The sequence below is a fragment of the Podarcis pityusensis genome (genome assembly GCF_964106645.2).
Source record: "Podarcis pityusensis genome assembly, chromosome: 2".
Taxonomy (NCBI): Eukaryota; Metazoa; Chordata; class Lepidosauria; order Squamata; family Lacertidae; genus Podarcis; species Podarcis pityusensis.
The window spans coordinates 1912177-1937805 of record NC_138029.1 but is presented as its reverse complement, the minus strand read 5'-3'; the positions used below and the strand labels follow the sequence as shown (position 1 = coordinate 1937805).

Here is a 25629-nt window from a genome sequence, read left to right as displayed (position 1 = left end):
GCTAAGGCTTGACAATATATGGAGTTGCAAAAAGCAGTTCCACTGTTCAGGTACAAAGGAAGCAAATGAAGTGGGTCCCTAAATGCTTGTTTGGGTGAGGGTTAGGGCTCTGGGTCTGGAACTGTTGAAGGACTGCTGTCATAGTGTTAAACCAGGGATGGGTCAGCTTCACTTTGGGTGGTCTTTATAATAGAATCCCCAGGGCTCATTTCTGTGTTTTCACTTTGCAAAGGAAGAGTGCCAACTCAGGCTCTTTTACTGTTTAAAGCATAACCAATCCGAAGCTATTCTGAATATGCACTTTTGCTTCAGAACATAAAAAGGGCTAGTATTAGTACAGGATTTAGCATTTTAAAATTAATGAACAATTCTACGAGGTACTAATTTGAATGGTCCACCCCTGACACTTTATGGCTCTTATCCCATGTTGATGGCCTTTCAGCTGATTCCCTGGTGGCCCCCTGGAATGTAGAGTTAACCAAGGCTATTGACTGCCTGGCTCCAAAGCACCCTCTCTGATTGCATGGAGCCCAGACAGCCCCATGGTTTTCTCCAGGGCTGAGGCCGATGAAACAATCACTGAGACAGCTAGTGTGCCGGTGGCAGAAAACTCATTCTGAATCGGACCGGACACAAGTTAGAGCTCAACGTCGAGCCTACCAAGTGGCAATAGCAACGGCAAAGAGGACCTTCTTCACTGCCTCTATTGCATCTGCAGAAAACAGTACCAGGAGACTCTTTCAGGCAGTCTGGAATCTAACAGATCCTTTTCACCACTGGGTTCTGGTGAGGACTCCCAAGATCTCCTGAAATGACTTTGCGAAGTTTTTTGCAGATTAAATAACTCAGATTTGGAAGGAGGTAGACTTTACTGTGGTAGCAGGGCCGGGGCAGGAGAGTGGCTCCCAGTACATTTCCAAGCACAAGTCAAAGTGTAAGTGCTCACCTTTAAAGTCCTGCATACCTGAAGGAGCTTCCACTCCCATCTCTGAGGTCCAGCTCCAAGGGCCTTCTGGTGGTTCCCTCACTGCAAGAAGTGAGGTTAAAGGCAGAGGGCCTTCTCAGTAGTGGCACCCTCCCTTCTGATGTTAAGGAGATAAGTAACCTCACAACCTTTAGAAGACATCTGAAGGCAGCCCTATATAGAGAAGCTTTTAATGTCTGATGTTTTATTATGTTTCTGTATATGTGCAGACCAAGAATCAACCCAAGATCCTCCTAGTCTAGCATTCTTTGGCAGCAAATAGTAAGCAATATGGAGTCCATCTGTGGACCACAGCCGACAATTGGGAAACACTGGCTTGCCAACACTCCAACTGGAGAACAGCCTTTACCAAAGGTGTAATGGACATTGAAGATCCTTGAACTGAGGACGAAAGGGAGAAACGTGCTAAGAGGAAGGCATGTTTGGCAAATCCTCATCATGATCTACTCCCACCTGGAAACCTATGTCCCCACTGTGGAAGGACATGTGGAACCAGAATTGGCCTCCACAATCACTCACAGACTCACTGTTTGTTTGTTTTTTAATTGGGTTTTATAAACAAGAATACTGTTATAAAAACTCTGTTAAGACCATGTTCATGGAAGACAATCTTACTCAGCTACAAGTGATAGCCAAAGAAGAAAACTTTCTGCCTGCCTCTGGTATACAAAAACCTTTTCTGTGTGTGCCACAGTCACCTCTGATCAAACAGGTTTTGCAGGGTTTTGAAACAATATAAAAACCTGCAAGGCCTATTTGACAGAGGCAAATGCAAAATGAACATACACACCAAGAACATACACATCAACCTACCCTTTAAACCTCCTTCAACCTCCTTTCCCTTTTTGTGGGAGCTGGGGTGCCCATCTTCAGCCTGTCTTTGAGGGCATCTCCCTATCTCCCCAAAAGTCAAAATAGGAACTGATTTACCAAGGACAAGTACCAGAAATTATGTGTGAAAAGCAAAGAACATTGAAACACATGAGACTTCACACCTATGTCCATTATTTCACATCTACCTGTGTAGCCATCATGGTCAGAATTTTGCATTATTTTGAAAATGCTTACTTCTATATTAATACCAGCTCTAGGGCCTTCATGGTGTGATGGCAGGACTGCAGGACTCCCCAAGCAGCCCTCTCTCACTCTCTTTCCAAACCGGTTTTGAACTTTCAACACTTATTTAAAACATGAATGTCACTGTAGGGCCAGGGTGTTATTTTAGCGGACTTTTACAAGCATTTTTGCATTTCACTGTGCAATGATCACATCACCTTGTGGGATAAAAGTGAAAGTGATTCCGCCTGGGGTTTGTCAAAGCCAACGTATCTATACTGCATCTTGGCAAGACTGAACCCAAGACATAAAACACTCAGAAGATATAAAGAACTGCAGGCTGATGTGGCAAAAGACTGAGTCAGGAGGATGTCATGGCACTTTCTGTCCCTACTTCTGCATTCTCAAAGCCACAGAAGACATCTCAGTAGCAACCCTCCCAAAGGCCATTTGCCAACAGACTGCTTATCTGCATAGCATTTGCGTTCTTTTTCTCCAAAAATTATATGATGGGTGGAGTTGGGGGAACAAACCACATTCTGCATGGAAAGTTGCTGCAGCCCTGGACACTGCACGGCTGTGATCAGGGCCAGATTGAGGTTTGATGAGGCCCTCAGCTACTGAAGGTAATGGGGCCCTTTATATGTCCAGCTGTCAACAACTAATTGTCACTGTTTTTTTCTTGAATATATGCTATATGGTAATTGATGGACCTAATAGGTATCTAAAGCCATTTGCACATAACAAATAGGAGCCGACACAACACAAAACACTGTTGCTGTATGTAGGTCCTCATAGGCATCCTTGAGATGGGCACCTTCAGTTTGACATTTTCTCACTTCATGAGTGAATTAGATCTTTTTTGTCCTCTACATGAGTGTCCACATTCCTTTCTTGCTTTCTGTTACTGGGAACTGTATTTTCCTACTCCTCACTTCTTCCTGTGAACTTCACTAGCAGCTCACTTTGGCTGCCTGGCACTCCTCAACCACAATTTGCAACCATCCCTGCCAGGGAAAACTTTCAACTGTTGATTTTTGCTTGCTATTAAAGGCATAACATTTCTGCCTTTCCTGCATGTTTTCAGTGCAAGGCACTCCTTCCATAAACTTAACAAGCTCCTAATCTGTTTCAGGGCAGTGGTAGACCTTGGGATCACAAATTTCAGTGGTGTCCTGTGCGATGCCAAAATTTGACATCTCTCTCACACACACCCTTGCCTTCCTTTTTTTTTTTTAAAAAAAATAATTTTTATTAACAAACCAATCAAATCACATTAATTCCAAATTACAGAGCCAAATTTTAAATTTTTGTTGGGGGTACCCATGTTTCGAGCTCCGAAAGGGATCCGGTCATCTTATTGCTGCTGCTTTGATGTTCACAATTCTGTCCAAATAATGTTCATAATTCTATCCATTCCTTCTTTGTTGTTTTCCTCATCTCTTCTTGTTGTTTTCGTATATTTTTCCTTTCTTTACTTTGTGACCTCTGATAATCTCCACAAGCGAGTTGAAAACAAGCATTTTTATAATCCTGTGTGGATTTTTCCATTCATCCAAGAGTCATATTCAGACAACAGACGCATTTCATCACTTCCATAAAAACAATCTTCACGTCTTGATTGACTACATGGAATTAGCAGAAATGACTGGCAGAATCCGAGACCAGGGAGAAGAGTCGGTGAAAGAAGACTGGAAGAAATTTAAAGACTATTTACAGAAATATTGTAAAATTAATGAATCTTAGAAGGATGTTAGATAGAAACTAAGTGGTTTCCAGCTGCAATGCTTTAAGAGATTTAAAAAAGGTTTACAAATGGGTAAAAGCTTAATGGTAAGGATTTGCTGAACTAACAAACCAAACTGGAATACAAAAAAGGGAGGTACGAGGAGGTCCGGGGAAATAAGGCTAGGGAATGTATACTATGGAAAGTTAATGTGTTTTTAACTGTATCTTGTATGTTTTCCTTTATTTTTCTTTTTTTTTGTTATATTTTAAAAATCTTATTCTTTTTTCTGTATTTTGTACTTTCTTGTATTTTTATTTTTCTGTTTTTGTATTCGTTGAAACTTTAATAAATATCATTTTTTTAAAAAAAAAACAATCTTCACGTCTGCTCATTAATCTTCGCAGGCCTGTCACTCCCTTCTCGATCTTCTCAGGGGGTTCTGCCAAGAGATAACAAAGCCAAGGCCTCCTCCCCCTCGTCAGTCCTGGAACAAAGCCTGCCAACATGGCGGCTCTCTTTTTATAACTGCACCATTCCGAAAGCCTTTTATTCTTTTCCAGATCTCCATAAACCATGCCTTTGGTTAGTAATTCATTTCCACACAGTTTCTTAATCATCCCGCTTATAGTCAATTGTGCAACGGTAACTTCTTGGGGAGGGATGTTAGGAAATCACATAGAGAGAGAAAAGAAAAGTCCCCCCCCCTTTCTGTCCCGTTCCGACATACCGACCCTTTGATGTATCTTCTTCTTGATATATTTTCCTGTTGAATCCAGCCCGTCGCTCAGCTTCACAGAGGTCACTTCAATTAGCAGTCTAAACTCCCATTCTTCACTCGAAACATGTGCATTTGCTGCTCTCTCTAATTGTTATTTTGAGCTGCTGCAACCAGGCCACGCAATCAGAGACGGCGCCGGGAGAGCCATCCCACACGAGTGCTGTGCGCCTAGTGCCCTCACCCCCTTCTTCTTTCGAACTCGGGGGTGATTTATGGCAACCGCAGGTGAAGGCAGTGTTTCCCCCATTCCCTGGGGAAACAAGGGAGGCTACATACTCCCATATTAGCCTCTTAATTGCCTCGTGTGAGACAGAGAGATGGTATTGTCGGCCATCTTCCAATGCGCCCCTAGCGGCCCCCCGCACACCCTTGCCTTCCATGCTGCATCATAGTTGTGGAGTCCCCTGCGGCACTCCAGAGGCTCCATGTCCAGTGTGACTGAACCAGCCACACTCTCCTAAATCTGCCTCCGTTCAGGGCTACTTTGAGGTCTGAAGGGACCATGGCAAGAACGGACCTCCTCCTCCTCTGGTGGATCCCTCGTGATGATTTCACATTTCCTAGAAAGCCCGGCTGTGACACTGTACCAGATGCTCCAGGGCATTGTGGGAAAATGAACGTGGTAAATGCTTCCTCCTTCAAGCTGCTTGCTGCAGGGGCTCCAGTGCTGCTTGAAGGTGCTAGCTGCTGAGGCTGGCCCTTATTCCTTGAATGTTAATTCCATGTTCATGGCAATCCAGTTCTCACATTTCCTTTGTGGTGCAACAGTTCCTGAGATGCTGATTTGTGTGGGGTCAGGATTGCATGGGGAGCCAGTTGTGTGTGGCAGCTCCCTGTGGGGAGGGGGAAGCAATTTTCACCATCATTTTCATGCAGTTGTGCTGATGAGGTCATCTAAAACACACAGACGCCTGCTCTTACTCCATGATGGCACTTACGAGAGCCAGAGAAAAGTGGCATATGTAGGCATTGGTGAGAAGGGCCTTTTACAGGCTTTGGGGATGTGGCTAATAAATGTAAATGGGGTGCGGGATCTTGGTGTAAACTTGCATCCCTGTCGAGATCACATGCTTTCACTTGCACACCTATCAGTAATAGGCTGAGGTGGGGGAAGGGTACCATAACAGTCCTATATGTGGCTGGTGTTTCAATGGCTGCCGCCCAACAATATTGTTATGTCCTAAGCTTGGATCCTAGAAAAATAGGCAAGTAGGGTCCTAGAATGCAACAACTGATTGGCTTGCAGCAGCAGCCCAATCAGACCCCATTGTGTAAATAATGTATATAAAAGTCTGCGGTTTTGGGGGAAATTCAATCACTGTTTTACAAGCTGCAATAAAGAGCATGAAATCACTGCAGGACTCTGAGTATATTTCAAATATCAATATGAGAATTAGGCTGGAGAGGATTTAGAGGGGGGAAGGAGCTAAAGAGTGTCTATTCCCAGCCCTGAAGAGAACTCCTGAGTCCCTACCCTTGTTCACATGAAGCCTCAATTCACCACAGACACTTTGACAACTTCCTCTTCAAAAATACAGTGGTACCTCGGGTTAAGAACTTAATTCGTTCTGGAGGTCCGTTCTTAACCTGAAACTGTTCTTAACCCTGAAGCAACACTTTAGCTAATGGGGCCTCCCGCTGCCGCTGCGCGATTTCTGTTCTCATCCTGAAGCAAAGTTCTTAACCTGAGGTACTATTTCTGGATTAGCGGAGTCTGTAACCTGAAGCGTCTGTAACCTGAAGCGTCTATAACCCAAGGTACCACTGTAAAACAAAAAAAAACACACCAGAGGACAGTGTGGGCTGGCCTCCACTGACTTCTTTGGCGGCAATCCTCCCAAGTGAACAAGGGAGCAGGTGATCCAGAGAGGGATTTTCTTAAAATCTTGATGTTGAGCTCCTTTACATGGGTTTCCCACCCACTCCCAGTTTCTGCCTCACTTCTTAATTTCAACAAGGAGCAAGTTCCCCTCCCCCAGTTCCACTAAAAATAAGGCTAAATCTTGTATGCATAATTACACACATTATCCTATGCATAACCTTGTATGCATAATTACACACATTATCCTATGCATAATAGTAGATGCATATGCACTCCAGGTTTCTTAAACTGACCATATACCTAAAGGGATACATACAACAATGCATATGTATAACTATAAAAATGTGTACATATTAACATACTCATAACTGCAGAAATGTAGTACAGAAATACAACTCTTTTATGCATATTATATGAGTTGCTGAAATTGTAAGGGTATTAGTGGGTTGGGAAAGGAGAACACTGATATTAACAAGGGAGGCCAGCATGGGGCTTGGGATCACCACTGTTGAGGGACGAGGGAGGTATGGTGGTGGGGGCAAATATTATAAGTGAAGGGGTTTAAGATACAGATATGCTTGAACCTCTTCCAATCTGCACCCCATCTCAAGGGACAAAGGTAGGCTGAGCAGGGATTTCCCACCTCCATCACTGGTGCTGTGCAATGCCAGGTCTATAGGCAATAAAACTGCCACCCTGCAAGACTTCTTAATCTCACAGGGGGCTGATCTGGCTTGTGTGACGGAGACCTGGGTGTGTGAAGGCGAAACAGTCGCTTTGTGCGAGATGGCACGCCCAGGTTTCTCCATCCTCCACCAATTGCGGACTGGAGGGAAGAGGGAGGGGTGGTGCTGTTAATCTGGGATTGCCATTTCAGGGCTCTGCCAGGGCCATCTCCGGCATTGAATGTGTTGGCCTGGTGTGGGGCACTGAGGAGAGCCTGGCTGTCTGGCTGCTGTACCGACCACCTAGTGCACTGGCAGCCACCCTGTCAGACCTACTGGAGGTAGCGGCAGGCTGGGCCCTGAAGTTCCCTAACCAATTAGTTTGGGGAGACTTCAACATCCACGCAGATGCTGCCCCTTCCTCACAGGCTCTGGACCTGGTGTCTTCCATGGCATCACTAGGGCGCTCCCAGTTTGTTTCAGGCCCCACACATCAAGCAGGCCACACACTGGATTTGATCTTTGGCGTAGGTATAGTTGTGAGCATGTCCTCCCCTGTGGAGGTGCCATGGTCTGATCACTACACTCTGAAAGCCAGGATTGACTCCCCACCCCCACCCCCGCTTGGGTGGCGAGCCTGTTTGGGCCCGCCCATGGAGGCTGTTGGATCCTGATGGATTCCGTCAGGCCTTGCGGGACCCTGCCCCCCAGTGGCTCATTAGATGAGCTCATTGAGGGCTGGGATACCTGGCTCTTGGCGGCCATTAATGAGATCACACCCAGGCACCCTCTGCGACCCTGCCGAAAATGGGCCCCCTTGGTTTACCGAGGAGCTCCAGAAAATGAAGTGGAACCTGAGATGGCTAGAGCAAGTATCTTATGGAACATCTTATAGGACAAGAACATCTTATAGGACACTTATGAAAGCCTATGAGATGGAAGTGAAATTTTAGCCAAAATTTTAGCTAAAAATTTTAGCTAAAAATTTAGCTAAAAATTTTAGCTAAAATTTACAAATTAAAATCGAATACCTGTTGGAGATGTAAAAAAGAAATAGGAACAATGTTTCACATGTGGTGGGAATGCCGACCTATTAAACAATTCTGGAATGAAATCTATGAAGAACTCAAAAAGATGTTTAAAATATCTTTCAGTAAAAAACCAGAGGCATTTCTTTTAGGTTTAATTACAAATGATATTCCCGAAAATCAAAGGAAAGTATTCCTTTATGCAACAACAGCTGCCAGGATGCTTATAGCAAAAAACTGGAAAGGGAGAAAAATTCCATCAGTGAAAGATTGGCAAATTAAATTTTGTGAATACATAAATCTGGCAAGACTCACAGCATACATAAGGGGACAATCGGACCAGAAATTATTAAAAGAATGGGGTTGTGCTAAAGAGTATATGAAAAAACATTGTTCTGGAGTAAGTATATTGGTATGTAATGAATGATGCTTTACAGGGTTAAAGAAAAAGAAAAATGGTGTTTAAAAAAAAAAGTACAAAGGTGGAAGTAATCTAATTAGACACAACAATATAGTAAGAGTAATTTTTTGAGGTCTTAGAACAAAGGAAGGAAGTCAACACGTGTTTATGTACGTAATGATATGGTTTTTTTCTGTAGATGTGTGCATTTTCGTTTATGTTTAGTTTTGTTTTGTTTCCTTTGGTTTTTTTTCCTTTTTCTTTTCCTTTTTTTTGTATGTTCCTTTTTTCTGTATAGTATTATTTTGGATTCAATGTTTGTAATTTTTGTTATGATTCTGCATTGGAAAAAAAAAAAGAGAGAGAGATGGCAGTGAAAGCTGCTAAGAAGTCCTACTTCTCAGCTTCCATTGCATCCGCTAGCTCTCGCCCGGCACAACTTTTTAGTATAATTAGATCCTTAATGTCCCTGGAGGGACAGCCAAACTTAAATACGAATTTGACTCAGCTGTGAGGCATTTGGATACAGTAACAGAACTGAAGGCCCCTCCACTGTCTTCAGGTCCAGTACTGGACCACTTCGATCAGATACTCCCAGCCGATGTGGACAAATTACTCTGAGCTGGAAGGCCCATCACTTGCCCCCTTGACCCGTGCCCCTCTTGGCTGATTAGAGCGTGCCCAGACGAGGTGTGGGTCCCTCTGGGTGACATCATCAATCTGTCCCTTAGTATGGGGACATTCCCAGGGGAGCTGAAAGAAGCAGTTGCACGTCTGCTCTTAAAGAAAACACCATTAGATCCTTTAGATCTATCCAATTACCGCCTGGTTTCGAATCTTTCGTACCCGGGTAAGGTAATTGAAAAAGCTGCTGCTGAACAGCTTGGTATGTTTCTGGATGAAACATTGGCATAAGGTCAAACATAGCATAAGGTCAAACAGATTCCTCACTGGCCTTGCAGACAACTTCATTGTCCAGAAAGTGGGAGAAGCAACAAGAGGAACAGCCATTTTAAATCTGGTCCTAACCAATGTTGATGACCTGGTTAGTGGGGTAGAAGTGGAAGGATCATTAGGCGCGAGTGATCATGCTCTTCTGAAGTTTACTATACAGCGGAAAGGAGCAGCCAAGCATACTAGGACTCAATTTCTTGACTTTAAGAAAGCCGACTTCATAAAACTTAGGGAAGTGCTGGGTGAGATCCCATGGACAGTAATACTAAAAGGAAAGGGAGTTCATGATGGCTGGGAGTTTGTTAAGAGGGAGATAGTAAAAGCACAACTTCAGGCAATACCAATGAGACGGAAACATGGAAGGTGCCTAAAGAAGCCAGGGTGGCTATCTAAAGAACTTTTAACTGAGTTAAGATTAAAAAAGGATGTGTACCAAAAATGGAAAAGGGGGGAAACCACCAAAGAGGAATTCAAAGAAATAGCCAGCACGTGTAGACACAAAGTCAGAAAAGCTAAAGCACAGAATGAACTCAGGCTTGCTAGAGAGGTTAAAAGCAACAAAAAAGGCTTTTATGGGTATGTTCGTAGCAAAAGGAAGAACAAAGAAACAGTGGGGTCACTCAGAGGAGAAGATGGTGAAATGCAAACAGGGGACACAGAAAGGGCTGAACTCCTCAATGCCTTCTTTGCCTCAGTCTTCTCCGATAAAGAAAACAATGCCCGACCAGAAGAATTTGGAGCAAATGATTCAGCAGAGGAAACACAGCCCAGAATAACTAAGGAGATAGTACAAGAATACTTGGCTAGTCTAGATGTATTCAAGTCTCCAGGGCCAGATGAACTGCATCCAAGAGTATTAAAAGAACTGGCAGATGTGATCTCAGAACCACTGGCAGTCATCTTTGAGAATTCCTGGAGAACAGGCGAAGTCCCGGCAGACTGGAGGAGGGCAAATGTTGTCCCTATTTTCAAAAAGGGGAAAAGAGAGGACCCAAATAATTACCGCCCAGTCAGTCTGACATCAATACCAGGGAAGATTCTGGAGCAGATCATTAAGCAAACAGTCTGTGAGCATCTAGAAAGGAATGCTGTGATCAACAATAGTCAGCATGGATTTCTGAAAAATAAGTCATGTAAGACTAACCTGATCTCGTTTTTTGACAGAATTACAAGCCTGGTAGATGAAGGGAATGCAGTGGATGTAGCCTACCTTGATTTCAGCAAGGCATTTGACAAGGTGCCCCATGATATTCTTGTAAAGAAGCTGGTAAAATGCGGTCTTGACTATGCTACTACTCAGTGGATTTGTAACTGGCTGACTGACCGAACCCAAAGGGTGCTCATCAGTAGTTCCTCTTCATCCTGGAGAAGAGTGACTAGTGGGGTGCCACAGGGTTCTGTCTTGGGCCCGGTCTTATTCAACATCTTTATCAACGACTTGGATGATGGACTCAAGGGCATCCTGATCAAATCAAGAGTTTGGGTGTAACTTTCAACGCCTCCCTTTCTATGTAGGCACATGTTGCAGTCACAGCAAAGGCAGAATTTTTCCACCACCACCATGCTAAGCAGCTGGTCCCTTACCTCTCCTGCCCTGATCTTGCCACTGTGATCCATGCGATGGTCACCTCCAGGCTCAATTATTGTAATCCACTCTATGCGGGGCTGCCCTTGAAGCTGACAGAGAAATTCCAACGGGTGCAGAATCCTGCGGCGAGGCTCCTTAGAAGGTCCTCACCACAGGATCACATTCATCCAGTGCTACACCAGCTGCACTGGCTCCCGGTGGAGTACAGGATCAGGTTTAAGGTGCTGGTTTAAACCTTTAAAGCACTTGAACCTAGGGGACTACCTCTCCTGGCATGCCCTGCGGAGGACCTTACGGTCCACAAATAATAACACCTTGGAGTTCCCAGGCCTCAAAGAGGTCAGACTGGCCTTGACCAGAGCCAGGGCCTTTTCAGCCCTGGCCCCGGCCTGGTGGAATGCCTTGTCGCAGGAGACCAGGGCCCTGCGGGATCTGACATCTTTCCACAGGGCCTGCAAAACGGAGCTCTTCTGCCAGGCCTTTGGTCGGGGCCCAGTCTGACCCCTCCCTCTTTTTATAAGACCCTGCATGTACAGTAAGTGGCCTCCCTAACTCCTCCCACCGATTCATATAAGATCAGCACAAATAATTGGGCCTGGTGAGCACTTAATGTTCCAAACCCCTATAGTTATAATTCGTGGGTTGCTATCTGATTTTATTCTGATCTTAATTTGATTTTAAGCTGTATTTTAATCGATTGGTTGACAATGTTTTTAATGTATTATACACTTTGATGTTAGCCGCCCTGAGCCTGGTCCTAGCCGGGGAGGGCGGGGTATAAATCATCATCATCATCATCATCATTATTTATATACTGTACATAATTATGTACCTAATCATGCTTTAAAACAAAAACCAAAAAAAACTAAACACCCAACAATGCATGAGTGGCTCACATATAAACAGGTTCTTGATACAAGAGGCAGTCTGATGCAAGCAAATGTTGACCAGGTTGAAATCACCAAATTCCTTGTTGAAATCAGTTTAAAAGAGATTCCCCCTCCATCCCTACATGTGATTTTTGCTTAAAAGGAGAACAGGAAAGAGGTTTAGGTAAACCCAAGTAACCCTGATGTAAGTATCAACCCAACACTTGATTGCAAACGAATTTAATCCAGGCGATCCCTAGCTGCCACCATCACATCTACAGTACAAAGAATCTGGCACCTTGTGTAACATGGTGAAAGCGTGAAGCCCTTCCATTCATTTGCATTTAGACAAGGCAGCAAGCCTTCTGGTGGTTGGAAGGGCTAAGAATCCAGTGACACAAAAGAACGCAACACTGGCATCTTGACTAAAATTAAGGTGAAGGAAATTGGCACCAGGTTTTACCAACTCTAATGCCAGGTTGGTGGTACTTGCAGAATTAATTATTTTGTGAATTCCAATATGAACTGACTTGACGCACACCTCCTAGACCAATGTACAGATCAGGACATTTGACATTTGCAATATAGTTCAGCTTAAAAAACTTACCAAGATGCATATAAAAATTGTAGTAATGTGCATTTTGTGAGAAAATATGTTCAATATTATATATATATGTATATATATATATATATATATATATATATATATATATATATATATGCATGATTCTAAATTTGCATTTTCATGCAGGACAGAACAAGCTTGTGAATGAACATAAATGAAACTGAAAAGGGAGTTACATCACAATAAATTAACTTGTTCTCCAGGATTTCACATTGGCTGATTTTGACCTGGTTGGATTTTAAAACCCTATACATCATGGGATGACCCCCAGAGACCTTTTGAAGGAGTCTCCTGATTGCACCCCTGCAATCAGCTGCATTTGTTCTCCCATCCTTTTGGTTTTGTGACCCTATTGGTCCACTTCTCTTACACTACTTTAGTTCACATCCTGAGAAAAATTATGATGCATCTTGACCCCAGCCCTGTTTTGACTACTCATCTGAAAGTTTGCAGAAATGCCTATGAGTAACTTTCCTCCCAGCTGTGTACATATATTCACATATTGTATCCGTGTTATTCAACATCAGCAATAAGTTCAATTAAATGCAGATTGGTCACATGTTTTGTCAGCCATTCTCTGTCATGGTGACAAGAAGGAAAGGCCACCCTTTTATATATAAATAATTTTTATTAATTTCCAATTATTAAAATCCAATATAAACCACATTTTATCAATGTCAAATTACAATTCAGATTCAAATATATATCAATTATAAAGCCAATTATACATTTTGTATGACTTCCCGCATGCTAGATTTCAAGGTGAGATGATTTTATTTCATCCTGCTTCCAAGTCTTAATTAATCCAATTACATTCATTCTTGATCTTAATCTCTCATCAGCAGCTACAGTTCTGTTTTTTAAAATATATATTTTTTATTAAAGATTTCTTGGTTTACAAAAGTATGTGCAATGTTTCTTTTTTCAAGTTACATTTTCTACAGATCAGTTTTATTTGTTGAGACATTAGTGTTACATTAGGAAGAAAAGGGGGAAAGAGGTGGAGGGGGGCATGGTGAGTGGAGGTGGGGTCAGGCGGCAATGCTTCTATTCTACTTGGTGTATGTGTGGGGTTTTGTGTCAGCATCACTTGTGTGGGTTCTCTTTACTATTTGCTTGTATTTCTTTGGTAGTGAGAGAAGTTGGGGTTGGCCTAGGGTGTGGTTGATTGCTTTTGATTGGCTGTGGTGAACTTTGTTTTTGTGTGTGACTGGGATGTGTGATTGATTTGTATGCTGTCGGTGGATTCTTGTCATTGTCTTGTTGGGCTGCGTATGTGATAAAGGGGAACCATACGGGGGTGAAGGCATCTTCTTCTATTTGTCCCCGTGTCAGTTTCAGTTTGTTGGTTGGTTTTTCTAGTAAGGCTGTTTCCCATACTATTTGATACCTTGGGTCTATGCTTACTCCTGACAGGTCTCTCCAGTGTCTGGCTATAGTGCTTCTGGCTGCTGAGAGTAGGTGAATTATGAGCTCTTTGTGTTGTGAGTAGGCATTATTGTCTTGGAAGATGTTTAGGAGGGCCAGTTCTGGGGTGACTTCTAATACTTGCTTAGTTATTTTTCATATTTCTTGTATGATTGATGTCCAGAAGAGTTGGATTTTAGGGCATTCCCAACACATGTGTAGGTATGTGCCTGTGGTGCTGCATCCTCTAGCATATTGGTGAGGTTCCTGGGCATATTAGCTTTAGTTTCCATGGTGTTAGGTACCACTTGTAATGATTTTCAGAGTGAGTTCTTTTCGCTGATATGGATTTAAAGGGAGGTTTAGACCACATTCTGGTCCATTGGGTGGGGTTAATCTCATAGCCTATGTCATCCTCCCATTGTTTTTTGATTACATCTAGGGGGTTTGTGGGATTTTGGAGTAGTATTTTGTATATTGTGGATACTATCCCTTTGCTGTGCTCCTTTGTTGTTAGGGGGAGGTTTTCGAAGGTTGTCAAGGGCCTAGTTGCTGCTGATTTTACTACTGGATTATTTAAAAGGGCATGTAATTGGTAATATAATGTTAGCCAGGGCACTTGGGTGTCCCCTAGTTTGTTTTGTATTTCTTGTGTTGATATGGCAAGCCTTTGGTTTGCCAGGTTTTTATCTGGAGGTTTTATGTTGCAATAATGGAATAGTGGGTTTTGCGCCCGGGGAATTAGTGGGGATGGGGTTGGGGACAGTTTACCTACTTCTTCTTTCCATGCTTTAAGCATGGTCTATGTGAACCTGTTTAGTGTTGTGAGAATTTTCCTTAGTTTATTTGGGAGGAATGGGTATGCTATGGTGCGGGTATTTTCAATTGTGTCCCTCTCCAGGTGTAACCATTGTTTTATCTCATCTTCTAGTATATACAGGATTCTGGCGTACTTGGCTGGCGATGGAATATGCTTCTATGTTGGAGATTCAGGCAGTTTTAAAACTGCACCAAAATCCCCATTTCTCCTTAGCTAAAATGCATAAACTTTAGCCGTTGAGCAAATGCAAAACAAGAACACAGCTCTCTCCCTTATCAGTTTGACGGCAAGACTGGCCTTGACTTTACCAGTAGAACAGACACAGACATATCTTATGTCCTGACCACAAATGACGCAGAGACCCAAGTCTGGGACTAACGCCAGAGCATGTTCTCAGAAGTAGTGACCTCTTGCTCCAAGATAGGAGTAGGAACAGGAATATCCTTTTATGGTCAGGAGTGCAGGAAGGAAATCCCTTTTATGGTTAAGAGTGCCGGAGCAGGAACATATGTGATGTCAACCTACGTATACAAGCTGACGTGGCTGGAAGGAGGGAGAGGGTGCCTGGAGGGTATATATACTGCATGAAACTTGTCATTTCTTTGGACTTGCTGTGGACTCACCACGCAAGTGCCTTCTGCTATCCGGAGAGCAGAATAAACTCTTTCTTTGAACCAACTCGGTGTCATTTTGACTTCCTTCCTCCTGTCACGGAGCAACGCAGACCCAGTCGGTGAACTCCAATAAGGCTACAATGCTGGCTGCCTTCAGGGGCTCCATGCCGCCATGGTGCTCGCCACTTTGCCTCGCTGGAAGTTAGGTACAGAGTTTTTGTCTTCCATTTGAATTAACACATTTAATTAAGAAAAACTCCTGCAAAAGGAGTTCTATATCCCAAATATTTCCTGTGTGTGCTGTTTATCTTATCCATGTTGTTTCTTCATTCTTCTTGTTCTCTATCTGTCCTGCACAGCATCGCTACTTCTGTTCTTCCACTCTTCCCCCCCCCCTTTGTTCCCAGAAAATGAGGCAGACACACGCCATCTTTTTTTTGTTATTGTTTGAGTCTAGATAGAGAATGAGCTGGTGTCCTGCCAACGTTTTAACAAGACTCCGGTTTCTCCTTCTCGGTCAACTCTCTCAATAACGATCTGGCGTCCCGCCAAAGCCTTGGCAGATCTTCAAAGTCCAGGTCCTCCCATAGCAGTACAGTGAAAGTTTGATGCTTTAAATCCATTTCCATTTCTTCAGTTATATTTTTCATTGTAATCCATAAATATAATCCGTTCTCTTTTATCTCTTCTTGCCTTTTATCAGTTTATTAGCATTCAAGGGATGGGTGGTTGCCAAATCATTTATGTAGCAAACATGATATATATAAAGAAAGGGTAAAGGCTCCCCCCACAAACCGTATTTTGCATTGAGGGAAGTCTTTTCAATTCAAGTCGTAACGGCTTTGTAGCTGTTCCAATTTGGCAGTTTGTGATTTTGTCCCATCTATTCCAGCATGTGTCTGTATATTAGTCCTAATTTCACTCCAATAAAGTGCCTCTGCTTCATTAATGGCTGAGTAGGGAGCTTACCGATGGGCGAAGTGCCCTGGGTCCTGTGGGGAGCTTGCAAGGACAATTACCCTCAAATAATCCTTGTTTATTCTTTGCTAATGGTCTCCGCTACTGTGGGAGCAACATCCATTAAGGCAGACAGGAACCAGAAGTCAGAAGGAAAGGTCTCCTAGACCTTCAATAAAAGATGGCACTGTGCTTAGAATGCAAAACTAGGATTGCAGGAGCCCCAGGTTCAAATCCCTGCTCCGCCACCCAGTTGACTGGATGAATCCTGCCGCCTGCTGAGGCTGAAATAGGGTAGGGAACCATGAAGGGCCCCTGAAGGGTGTGGGAGAAATGCAGCACATAAATATATAATGGTAGTGTGGAAGAGGGAACTGTGGCAGACACCGCCTCTTATTACTGAGCCATGATATGTGATGCTTGCTAAATTTCCCCTCCTCTGGATAAATAAGGTATTCTCATATTCTATATGTCGTTACCCCATCCTTTAAATTGTCTTTGGAAACATTGTTCAGGGTGGCTTGAAAGTACCTGGGGTTAGATACTCACCATTCACACAGGTGATGAGAGAGGCAATGGCTGGCTGAATGGCAGAACCGTTCAAGGCTGGGTACTTGCTGAGAAAGGATGAGGTGGCCTGCAGCAAGTCAGCCAGTCTAACCTCAATTGGGTCTGAGAAGGCATCGCCTGCAAACAAAATAACAGCAGATAAACGTGTATTATTATTTCTATCTCTGATTTTATTGGGTTGTCATAATATAAATAATTTATTATTATTATTATTATTATTATTATTATTAATAAATAATAAACATTTAATTCATTTATTTTATTGCATAAAATTTATATACCGCTTAATTGCAAAAAAAAAGAAAAAAACCTTCAAAGATAAATTTAAAAACACAATACTTTAAAAAGTACTAAAGTTAAAATGCTAAAAGATATTCAAATTCACATCAGCATTTCTAAGCATCAGGGTAGGCTTGCCAAAACGAATTCGTCCAGCAGGCATCCAAGAGAATGAAGTGCAGGTGTCTGTTTAATAGCAACAGGCAGGGAGTTCCACAATGGAGGAGCTGCCACACTAAATGAGCAAGTTCTTATCAAGGCAAAGAGGATTCGTAGGTACCTGTAGTGGTGTCAATTCCGCTGATGGAAGCAGTTGAGGGGGCACATTTGGGGGAAGGCAAACTCGTAGGCAAACGGGTCCCAAGTTGTTAAGGGCTTTGCATGCAACACCTTGAACCTGACTTGGTGGCAGATGGGCACAGGCATCCTGTGCGGACGAGGCCTCACTGCTTGACATTGAGAGTCTCAGGCTCTGCCTACTGAGCTGTCCCGTCCTTGTTCAATATTAAATCAATGCATAACCGTTGTTGTCTTTTCCCTTTCTTTACTGTGTTCCTTGTAGTAGAAATGGCTTTGTATAGTGCTTTTTCTTTTTAGGTGCAACAGCCATGCAAGGGTGAGGCTGGGATTGAAGAACGCATGTCTGTTGCATCCTTCTCATGCCACCCTGCCAGCCCTGAGCTGCTCTGTGAGGCTGGGTTCTGATCTGAATGACTCACACAACGAATCATTCAGATCAGATCCCAGCCTTGCAAAGTGGCAAAGGACTGGTAAGGCAAGATGAGAGAGCCAAACGCACAGTTCCCCCTCAAAAAATGCACCCAGGGCCATCAGCCTGGCAGCATCCCCCCCTGCTGGCACTGTGCCCCTGACTTCTGATAGAGGAAGAGGCATTCCTCCAGGTATCTTAGTCCCAAACATGGGTGTAGCCGGGGGGGGGGCAGGTGCCCCTCCTAAATCAAGTAAATAAATAAAAAAATACTTAACTAACTGACCAATTGCATCACAGATTACTCGGTTTTGCCCCCCCAACAAAGAAACACCCCCCAAAAAATAAATCCTGGCTATGTCCGTGGTCCCAAGTAACTTAAGACTTTAAAGATATGCACCAGCACATTGAATCTCACAGAGGGGCATTAAGCTGCTTTCACTTTTCACGCCACATTTGTGTGTGTGTGTGGACCACCATCAGCAAAGGGAGATTGTCTCCTCTGCACAATATTCTCTGCACTTGGAACTTTACAATGGATTGCCTCCCACACTGCAGAAGCAGAATTCCACTCAGGCAACAGGACTTTCTGTTCTGCCCGTGCTTCCTCAAAATCTACCCTGGAGGATCTCTTAGGGTTGCCATATGTCAGGAATTTCCCAGACATACCCAGGATTCGGTTGTTGGGAACAGCATCTAGGTGGAAATTGCTGCTATGTCCAGGAAAATCTGGACGTATGGCAACCCATATCGGAAGTGGCAATTTTGCCTAAAAATGAATTAGCCTAAACTAAGATTTTGAGGGTGCATGGGCGGGGCCTGGAGGTGAGATGAGTGGGAATCTGCTGCATGAGTGGAGGAACAGCGTTGGCTACAACTCACTCTCTTTGTGAATTTGTGGTTTCCAGATGTCTGCTGGCCAAGATAACATGAATGCAGTGGGACAATTGTTGGGGAAGGAACCAGGACAAAGGGGTCCTCAATCATTTCCAAACCCAGAGATTATGGGAGACAAAACAGCCTTGGGATATTTCCAAGAGAGAATAGTTGGGGAGGAGAAACTAATCTCACAGCCTAATCCTCGGAAATATGCCGCATTGTGGTCAGTGGGTCTTACTTTCAGCTAGATGTGCATTAGATTACAGCCATAGAGATAATCCAGCCAGGACACTGTAAAATGGCAAACCAAAGGCAGCTCAATGCAAAATAGGGGCTGCCCACAGATAGGCATGCAAATCATGGGATCTCCACAGCCATTTCCTCCTGGCCCCACATCTTCCTAGCAGTATATGGGGATCTTGGTCAGTGGTGCCACAGTCTTATGCAAAGTCAGAATGCAGCCCCATGTGCATTACACAAGGTTTGCAACTACTATGTGTACAAAGTAGGAATGAGTCAAGTCAAAGGTCAGATATTGCTTAAGTTTGTGGTCAGGAGGACAGAATCTGAGCCTGCTATTTAGTCTTTAAACTAGAAATGCCAGCAACAACAAAAAACCTGGCTGTTTGGACTTCTGGACACATTAAGCAGAGGTTCTACTATTGAACTATGATCTTCCTTTGCAGATAAATATGATAAGTGTGGATGTAATCCAGCCTCCACACTTTAAAGCTGTGCTCAATTTGGCTCTGGATGTTCAGCCCAACTTAACAGGATGCTGGTTGAAGAGGATGCAAATTTGGTTAGTCTGAAAACAGGGTTCGCTGTTGCTGAGCGCCATCTGGTGACTTTTCTCACAGGCTGCACAATGGGGCAAACGCCAGCCGCCTTGGTCCTAACCAAAGGAGGCATTTGAGAATGCACTTCTCTGTCAAAGCAGAAATACATAAATTGTTGGAAATTTATGTCACGGAAATAGCTAGGGCCCTCCATGTCTATTTAGGGTATCAATGTACTATACCAAGCACCTACCGACTCACTCATGCCTGCCATTTGCATTGGGGCAGCAGCAGGTGAGCTCCTGTTCACTCTCATGCACTCTGGATCAGAACTGCAGCAGGAGCAAAGGGTTGAAGCTCACACCAGGGTCCTGATTTGAATTGGGGGTGGGGGTGGGAGGTGGGAATCATGCTTGCAATGCATTTTGAAAAAGTCATTCACACAATTGCTGGTTGCGTGAATGGTGTCCTGTTTAGCCTGGCCCTCGTGCGGGTTGCTGCTGGTGTTCAGCTGCAGCTTGGTATAATGATGTTTGTTGCAAAGATTGCATTGTGACTAAAGCAGTTCCTGGTTGACTGTGGAGCTTCTGATGAGGCATAGAGGCAGCAACCTATTATAACAGGCAGTGCTGTAGTTACAGGAGTGAGGACTAGCCGGAAGCTTTCAGAGGGGCACCATTGAGGTTCCACGGCTGTGTGTGTGTGTGTGTGTGTGCGCGCGCGCATGCAAATGTGCACGGGTGTGTGTACCAAACGGCCTATGATCCAAGTGAAATAAAGCCTAGTTTCACCCCTGCATATTTAGACAAGGCTTTTCTGTCTTATGACCATTTCCTGAGTGTTAATGATCTGAGGTTGCAATCACTTACTTAATTGCTTCTTACCTGGGAGAAAATTCCATTACAGGACTTACTTCTGAGTAGACCTGCATAGGACTGCACTGTTAAAGTCTAGCGCTCAGGGAACATGGTGTTTTGGATTTCTCCCAGCACAAAGATTATGACTCTGTGAAGAGTTGTTGGGGGGGGGGAGCAGCAAACTTGTGCCACAAGAACCACTTGTCTCTTGTACTGATTTGGGAATAATTCAACATGTCTTGAACAGTCCTGGCTGGGGTTCCTACCTGAATAAAATATGGGATCAACATAATTGATCACAAGATGTGGCGCACAAACACCATTTGAATGGCAATGCCCTTTGGGGGGAGGACTAGCCCCTCAAATATTTTATTGGGGTACTGAAGGGACCTTGGCCTCTGGGAGTTGGCTAAATATACCTTCAGTAAGTGGTTGCCCTCATTAGAGTCCCACCATAAGCTCAACAATCAATCTGTAAACACTTTTGTAGTGATCTTTGCCAATACTGCCTTAATACATTTTGTTGCCTAAGGGGAAAGATTCAAATGACACCCTTGACCCATTAATTAACATGGGGCACAATCCCAAAGAAGGTTACTGTCAGGGCTGCCTCAAGTCTCAGCTCACAAAAGACCAACGCCTTTCTTTTCTTATATAAACACAAAAGTGTTTATTGCAGTTCATTGTTTGCTTCAGATCCGAGGCGCGCAGCCCTACGTCTGTTAGGCTTAGACCGCTGAAGTCCCTTCTGAATCCGTCCCTCCCCTGCACCAGTTTAAGAGGCTTGCGCTGCTCCACCTCTTTCTCTCTTCCCTTTTCCGCAGGGTCTTTCTGCCCGCTGGGGTTTCGCCCCTCCTGGATTCCTCCGACGCGGAATCAGACTGCTCTTGCCCCCTCCTGCGGGCTTTGGGACCTGGCCCCTCCTCCGGGCTCCCTGTACTTCCGCGCGCCTCTACATTTGAACTTGGCGCGCGCGCCCAACCTCTAACTTTCCTTTTGACAGCTACGCTACTCCCTTCACTACTCCCCTCCCCTTCCGGGAGGGTGGCTTGCTCCGACCTCCCTCCTTTCTCTACTGCCGGAGCCGCCTCCCCTGATACACTGGAACCTCCACCCCCTTCGCTGCACTCTGGCGGGGAGGCTGGTCCTGACGCCCAGCTGCCACTCTGGGATCCCCCGCTGGCCCCCTGCTCCTGACACGTCCCCCCTGGGGCTCCCCTGGCCTTGACCACCGGCGCCCCCTTCTGGGAATCCTCTGATTCGCTGGAAAGACTCATGGAATCTCTAGAGTCATCGTCATCCTCTTCCTCGCTGTCCTGGGATTCATCCCCATCGCTCTCCATCTCCTGCCTACCCTGTGCCTCTGTCCCTGAACCCCTGACATCCATCCCCCCCTCGAAGCCCCCCTTCCCCCCTCCCGCTGCTCGGGCGCAGGTTCCGGGAGCTCCGTTGTAGCGGGGGTAGATGCTGGATACAGTTCATCGACGTCGATCTCCTCTGCTTCCAGTTCAGTGTATGCGTGCTCGAAACCGGGGTCCTCCCCCAACACATCCAAACCCTTCCCTCCCCCTGTTACTTCAGGCGATGCTGCTAGCCAAGGCCCCCTTCGCCACCCCACTTCTGGTTGATCGTCCCACCAATAAGAGCGGTCCGTGTCCACCCCCGAGCACGATCCCCTTGGAGGGCTCGATTCCGGCCGGTGTGGTCTCCTCTGCGGAGGAGAACCCCCGGAAGGTGCTGCCTGAAAGTGTGGGCATAAAAAGCCAGTCGTCAAAATACTCCTCTGGCATGGGCCTGTGTGGGAAGAGTGCATGGAACTCGTCTTTAAGAAGAGGTTCCTCCAGAGCATAATCTGGCACCCAACTGTTGGCGCTGGCCGGGGTACCTTCCCTGGCGAGGAGGTATTCCACTCCCTCCTCCCCCCATCTCGAGTCCAGAATTTCCGTGACCTCGTTGAGTGTCGGGGTCCTCGGTGACTTCCCCCCCCGGTGACTCTCTACGTGGGTCTGGTGCCGTCCCTGGCTCCTGAAATCTGTGTGGGGCCTTGTAGGGTGTAAGCACCGACCTATGAAAGACCGGGTGCATTCGGGAACCTTCTGGGAGGGTCAACCGAAAAGCTACGGGATTGATCCTGCCCTCAACTTGGTATGGCCCTAGCTGTTTGTGTCCTAGCTTCTTCTTAGCTAACGACTTGGCCGGCACCGCCTGGGCTGCTAACCATACCCAGTCCCCCACCTGGATGTCTTCTCCTGCCCTCCTGTGCCTGTCTGCCTGCACTTTGCAGGCGTGTTTAGCTAGTTCCAAGTGCCGTCGTAGCTCCTCGTGGACCTCCTGCAATTCTGCTGCTAAATGCTCAGCTCCCTGCGACTCCCCCTGCGTCGTTGTCTCCAACGCCGGGAAGGTTCTGGGATGTCGCCCATTGTTGGCGAAGAACGGTGTCACCCCCGTTGACGCGTGCTTCGTGTTGTTGTAGGCAAACTCGGCCATCGGTAAGTAGTCCACCCAAGTTGCAGGCTTTTGATTGGTGTAACATCGCAGGTACTGCTGCATGATGGCGTTGACCCTCTCCGCTTGGCCGTTGGTTTGCGGGTGTCTCGCCGATGCTAAGTTGATCTTGACATTCAGGATGCCCAGGAGCTTCTGCCAGAAACTGGAAATGAATTGGCGACCCCGGTCGGACAGGATGGACCGCGGTAAGCCGTGCACCCGGAACACGTGGTCTATGAACAGCTTGGCGGTCTGTTCCGCTGTTGCCACCTTCGCGCAAGGAATGAAGTGCGCCATCTTGGTGAACAGGTCTACAACCACAAGCACCGCCGTCTTGCCCCGCGAACTGGGCAGATCAGTAACAAAGTCCAGCGCCACCCTTTCCCACGGCTGTAGTGGCGTCTCCAGCGGTTCCAGCAATCCCGCTGGCTTCTTGTGCACTGGCTTGGACCTCTGACAAGTGTCACACCTGGCGACGTAATCCGCGACCTCTCCCCGCATCAGGGGCCACCAAAAGTCTCTGGCTACTAAGTCCGCCGTCTTTTCTTTGCCGAAGTGACCCGCGCTGGGTGCGTCGTGTAACTGCTGTAAAACCTTCGCGCGGAGATCGTCTCCCGGCACGTAGAGAGCACCTTTGCGGGTCAGCAGGCCGTCGCGTATCTGGAATTCGCCGTCCTTTGCTGTCCCTCTCCGCACCTCCTCCATCTTGGATTGTGCGAACGGATCCGTCTGTAGCGCGCGTCATACCGCGTCCAGGTCCACGGCGGTGGAAGCGCACGCCCACGCTTGCGGTGCGAAAATGTGCCTGGCTGCCACTTCCTCGAGATACTGCGGTTTCCTCGAGAGCGCATCCGCTATGACGTTGTTGTCTCCCGGGATATACTCTATCCGGAAATCGAAATCCGCAAAGAACTCCGCCCATCTCATGTGCCTCTGGCTCTGGAGCTTCGCCGTGCGCCAATACTCTAGGTTCTTGTGGTCTGTGCGGACCTGCACGGTGTGCTTGGCTCCGATAAGGAAGTGCCGCCACGCCTTGAAAGCCGCGTGGATGGCCAACAACTCCCTGTCCCAGATGGTGTAGTTCTGTTCCGACTTGCTGAGCTTCCGGGAATAGAAAGCGCAGGGCCTCCAGTTCCCTTGCGGATCTTCCTGCAAGAGGACGGCCCCCACTGCTCTGTCAGATGCGTCAGTCTCAACCCGCATGGGCCTGCCGGGATTCACGTGTAGCAGCTGGTCTTCGGACGCGAAGAGACTCTTAAGTCTCCTGAAGGACTGCTCCGCCTGGTCCGTCCAGGTGAACTTTTTCTTCTTGGAACTGAGGGTGTCCGTGATAGCTGCCGTCTCTTTCGCGAAACCCCTGATGAACTTGCGGTAAAAGTTGGCGAAACCGACGAACCTCTGGACCTCCTTCCGATTGCGTGGGCTATTCCAGTCCAACACCGCGCGGACTTTGGCGCTGTCCATGGCTAGTCCCTTGTCGGACAGCCGGTAGCCCAGGAAATCCACCTGCGTCACGTCGAACTGGCACTTCTCCAGTTTGGCGTAGAGTCTGTGCTCCCGTAGCCTCTGCAGGACCTCCTTTACGTCTCTCTCGTGAGTCTCCTGCGATTCTGAGAAGATCAGAATGTCGTCGAGGAAACATACGCACTTCTTGTAGAGGAGTCCTGCTAGCACGTGGTGCATGAATGCTTGGAAACAGTGGGAGCCATTTTGGAGACCAAACGGCATAACTCTGTATTCATAGGTGCCCAGCGGCGTGAACATGGCCGTCTTCCACTCGTCACCTTCCCTCATGCGTATTAGATTGTATGCTCCGCGTAGATCCAACTTGGTGAAGATCCTCCCCTTCCTCACCGTCGCGAGCAGGTCGTCAATCTTGGGCATGGGGAAGGCCTTGGGCTTTGTCATCGAGTTGATGGCCCTATAGTCCACAATGAGCCTTTTTTGGGGCGTGTCCTTCTTCTTCACGAAAAACACAGGACTGCCCCCCACGGCCTTGGATTCTCGGATGAATCCCCGCTTCAAATTGTGATCTATGAACTCCCGGAGTTCCTGCATCTCATCTTCAGACATGGAATACAGCTTCGCAGTCGGCAGCGTCGCCCCTGGTAAGAGGTCAATTGCACAGTCGTAGGGCCGGTGGGGTGGTAATTGGTCAGCTTCCTTTTCGCAGAAGACCTCCAAAAACCCCTTGTACTTGTGGGGCACTGCCTGCACCATGCCTAGATGCAACTGTTGCCCTTCCTCCTGGCCCTCCTCCTCCTGGCCGGTCTGGATGCAATGTTGTGCGCAGTAGGACGAGCCAAAGGTGAGCTGCCGCTGGTACCACGCTAATGATGGGCTGTCTATCCAGCCAACTCATGCCTAACACTATAGGCGTGTCTGACAGTTGGGTGACATTGAAACTGATGACCTCGCGATGATTCCCAATTTTCAGCAGCATGGGTGGCGTCTGTTGTACCACTTGCCCACCCAGCAACTTTCTGCCATCTACCGTGACGACGTTCAGAGGCAGCGTGGCTGGTAGTAGCGCTATGCGATGCTGCTTGATGAACTGCATCCCCACGAAGTCTGCGTTGCTCCCTGAGTCAATCGTAATGGGGACTTCCAGGGTGAGTCCATTAGGTAGCTGGAGAGTAGCAGTGAGCTGCACCACTGGCTTGGGTGGTAAGGGGTCTGTAGGCTGCAAAAGCGCTGGGGACTGCTTCACTGACTTGCCTGGCGGAGCCCCAGCATCTCTGCTTCCAGCCAGGCATTCTCGTTTCCCTGAAA

General features: G+C 46.2%; 1 protein-coding gene and 1 long non-coding RNA gene across 3 annotated transcripts in view; one reads left to right on the top strand and one right to left on the bottom strand.

Moving 5' to 3' along the window:
• Nucleotides 1-25629, bottom strand: part of GMIP (GEM interacting protein) — a 91615-nt gene that overhangs the window by 60490 nt on the left and 5496 nt on the right. The window contains exon 1 of one of the 2 annotated variants that reach the window (XM_080996117.1): nucleotides 16847-16874. The exons of the other annotated variant lie outside the window; for it this stretch is intronic. The gene's annotated coding sequence lies outside the window, so the exon portion shown is untranslated. Of the gene's footprint in view, nucleotides 1-16846; nucleotides 16875-25629 lie in introns of those variants that run through there. 2 annotated transcript variants of the gene reach the window in all.
• LOC308471876 lies at nucleotides 12776-15404 on the top strand. The gene is made up of 2 exons (XR_013983204.1): nucleotides 12776-13980; nucleotides 14703-15404. It is a non-coding gene; the product is annotated as an uncharacterized lncRNA (long non-coding RNA).